Source organism: Zingiber officinale, chromosome 6B (assembly GCF_018446385.1).
Source record: "Zingiber officinale cultivar Zhangliang chromosome 6B, Zo_v1.1, whole genome shotgun sequence".
Lineage (NCBI taxonomy): Eukaryota > Viridiplantae > Streptophyta > Magnoliopsida > Zingiberales > Zingiberaceae > Zingiber > Zingiber officinale.
The window spans coordinates 40,274,634-40,278,812 of record NC_055996.1 but is presented as its reverse complement, the minus strand read 5'-3'; positions in this window follow the sequence as shown (position 1 = coordinate 40,278,812).

The following is a 4,179-nucleotide window of genomic DNA, read 5'->3' as shown; positions in this document are numbered from 1 at the left end:
ACAAACCTGAAGGCTTAGAGTCTTGTGATTATCCACATTATTAGGGCATCGTGCGAAAAGCTCCAGTAGTGCATCCAATTAATCAGTTATTATTTTAGATCTCAAACAACTGCTCTCCGTGCATAATAATGTGGTTCAAACTTGAAGAATTATTTCAATCATAATGCCTCTGCTGTTCGGATTATATCTTCACTGACAGAGAATGAATATCGATAAGTTGTTTTTATATTTAAGAAAATGCGCATTTGAATGATCGAATAACATCTCCATTAATTTATTTAGAAAAACTTGTTCTAGAGATTATTCCCCGGCCGGCTAAGGCATTTCTATGCCTAGGCCCCCAATAATATTGGGATTAAATGATTAAGTAAGATATTAAAAAAATTAAATTAAATTATTAATATTAATTAATGATAGTATACATATTAATATTAATAGCATCTTATTAATTAATTCATTATTCCTATTTACACATTAAATATATTCTTATTTCCTCATAATTATAATTAGTCAAAATTTTATTTTATTTAATATTATTTTCTCATAATTACACTTAGCCAAGATTTTATTTTATTTAATTATATATCTTATAAAACTAATAAACTCTTTCCTTCTCAATATCTTCAATATCTTGACAAAAACTTAATTATTCTTTCACCCATATTTCGTGACTATTTTTTTCTCCTCAATTTTGTATGTTTATATTCTATGTCTTTTTTCTTTTCTCATCAATAATTTTATACTTTTATGCTCTCTCGTCGATGATACTTTCAAAGAACGTTCTTTTCACTCTTTCTTTTTCTTCCTCGATAATAATATGAATCATAGATTTTTTTTATCCATACAATGTAAAATAAAATGTTTCATAAAAAATTTAAAATTAAAATTAATAAAGTTTTATTTATGTCTCAAAAAGATTAAATAATTTAACCGTGTTTAAAAAAATTATCTAAATATTAACGAAAAAACTAAACTTTATATAAAAATAATATTTTATTTTTAAAAAAAAACAATCTCAAATTCAAATGAAAAAAAACTTGAGGAAAAATTTTAAAATATATTGAAGGATTTTTAAAATTTATGTTTACCTAGATCCTCGGGAAATGTTGAGACGGTCCTAATTATCCCAATATTATTTACAGTCTGATATTGTAAAAATCTCGAAATATTTTGCAATATAGATAATTATGAACAGACAGTTTTTGTTTATGATTTATTAACTTATCTGTCCTTACGATGATGAAATTGAATGATCGATCAAGAGCGTCAGCAATTGTGTGGTCTGTGGAAGAAATAAGTTGTGTAAATCTATTTCAATCCTCACGCAGGACTGAAGCAGAAAACGGTAAGCCCGATTAATCTCTTTTTTTTTCAAATTTGAAAAAATAAATATATAAACTTTCAATCACTTACATAACACAAGTTTAGATTATAACATTTCAAACACTGCTTTTAATTATTTTTTTTAATTATAGTTATCCAACTTTCAAATCAACCAATTATGAAGGTGATGAATTTGACCCACATAAATTTTTTATTAATCATCAGATAATTCGACGATTACTTTTAATTATATTAATTATAATAAAAGATAATCTATCCTCATATTATATGAATGAATGTAAATTATGACATCATTCAATTGACACCAAAAAAAATTTATTTAAATAAAAATCATCCTTAATTATTAGTATCCTTTAAAAAAACTGTTCTTTTGCCAAATAGTTAAATGGGCGTCCAGTTCATTACATTTGACTCGAAGATCCTTATACTCGTCCGATCCAAATTCTATAGCCCATATCTCCCTCTTAAATCAATAATTAAGGTTTAACAACTAGCTAATTTTTTAAAGTAAAACAAATCCTATCCGCAGCCACTTTTTACTTCGCTTAGAGAGTATTTTATTACTTTATCTTCCATTTTAATTTTTTTTATGTGTTTCAATTCTCTCTGAGCCTACCCTTCAAAAAAAAATTTCCTCTCTTTTATGGTTTGAGGTATATATATTTTTTATTCAAATATCTTTCTGTTTTTTTTGGGATTTCTTCCGGTCTTTTGTATTAACAGTGTCTTTTTTAATCACTATTTTCATTTCTTTTTATAATTCAATTGTCTGATCATCTATCCAATTACTTTTAGAGGTGGACAGTCTGATCTTAGATTAGCCATTAAATAAATCTAAACACATGAATGGTTCCTTATCTTGTTGTCAATGTTATAGATTTTTCATCCTATTAGATTTAAATATTCTATAGTACGTCGTAATTAAGATTCAAAGTATGAATACTTGAGAAACATGAATATCTTGTCGTTGTACCGTGACCTAGAGGCTCATCTTCCCCTCTTGAGTTAAGAGAACATGTGCCATTTTTACAAGCAAATCGGTTCATGTGTCTCCATGACACTGGGTGTGCAGCTTAGCCTAATACCTTATTCATTTCAATAATTTACCAAAAGACGCACGTCAAATTCAGCATTTACTAAAAGGCGCACTACAGTTTGTATTTACCAAATGGCGTAATCAAATGTGTGTTATTCCCCTTCTACCCCTCCCACCAACCCCCCTTTCTATATACCTTTTTCCAAAGCATCTTAACAACATTTGAATCATTTTGATTTGAAAATAATATTAATGGTTCGAATGTTGATAGCGTCAATATTTTTCTCCCTCCCTCTCTCAGCACGTGCAAACCTAATATATTTTCTTAAGTCTTCGATTGTAAAAGTCTAGCACTCTGTTTTAGTCACGAGATCGTCCCCCCACCGAAAGCCTCCTTAAGTATCTTCTTGTAGCCCTTAGGTGGTGTCAAGGGAAAGTGTCAAGGGTTTCCGATGAAATCCACACTGATTGACTCTCTACAGTCAAGGGTTTTGGGTATTGTTTACCATCAATACTCTCCTTTCAGAATGGCGCAACGAGGTGTGGCGGTTGATTCAGCCTCTTCTTTTCAATTATCTACAAAGATATCTATCATGGTCATGTTCACCTTAGAAACTCATAGGATTTGAGTTGGTCAAAAGGGCACTACTGTTGGATATATTCAGAACAATGTGCATCTATCTAGATTTTGAAAAGTTCAACAAGTCTAGGTTTAGTGGTTAATAATTTTAATTTTTAAAAATTATAGGCTTCAATTGATGTTGGGCAGAAAATGCATTGGAACAGTATGTTAGGTCACTTTAATAATTTTTTTTCGAGCATTCACAATGAAAGGAAGACATCATGGATCTATTATTTTACATAATCGACACATGGCGAAGATTAAACAGTCCCCCTTTAGTATTTTATTGAACATATAAGATATACAATATATTCGTGGTATATTAGTCAATATATTTTAAAATTAGGATTCAACTTCTCAGACCTTTAGGTTCTCAAGTACAGCTTATAGTTGTGAATTTTAAGCGCAAATTAGTAGGTAGCATAGTAAAATAAAAGTTTAAAAACTTAATATTTTTTTTTCATTTTGGTCAGCAGATGGCCCTGCTATCGAGATATCATGCCCAACAAGGGCTGAAATGATCCTATATCAGGTCCAATATGGGTCTGATATGATCTCATATCAAGCCCAACGTGGGCCTGATATAATCTCATATCAGACCCAATATGGAAAAGATATCTTGGGTCTGATATTATCCTATATCAAATCCATCGTGTTGTAGAAGATAACTAATCATTTAAGTTTTTCAGATGTACCGAGTACCTTCACTAGAAGAGACATTTCTTTGTTGCTTGGTATTGTAGACCGAGGTGCTTCGGTTCCTATTAATTCAACTAAATATCGGGTGATCTCTTTCTTTTTTAATTCTCAAATAAAAAAGAATCTACCGGATCAAAAATTGAGGAATTGTTTAAATTTTATGCCAATAGAGTTGAAATAGATAATGATGTTTTATTATTTTACAAATTTTACATTTTATCTATATTTGTTTTTGTCTTATTTTCTTCTAGTACATATAAGGTATCTTTAGGTCTTGTAAATATAGTAGATGATTTTAACAATCTTTTTAGATTCAATTGGGTTGTAGCCATCCACCAATTTATGACTCCACAATTACCTAAGATTAGAGACATATTTTCATCGACTCAGACATATCACTCCAACATCACCCTCCCTTACCTAAAAAGATTTGCTAGTCTTTGGCTGTGAATTTATTTTTTATGTTAAATTTGATAAT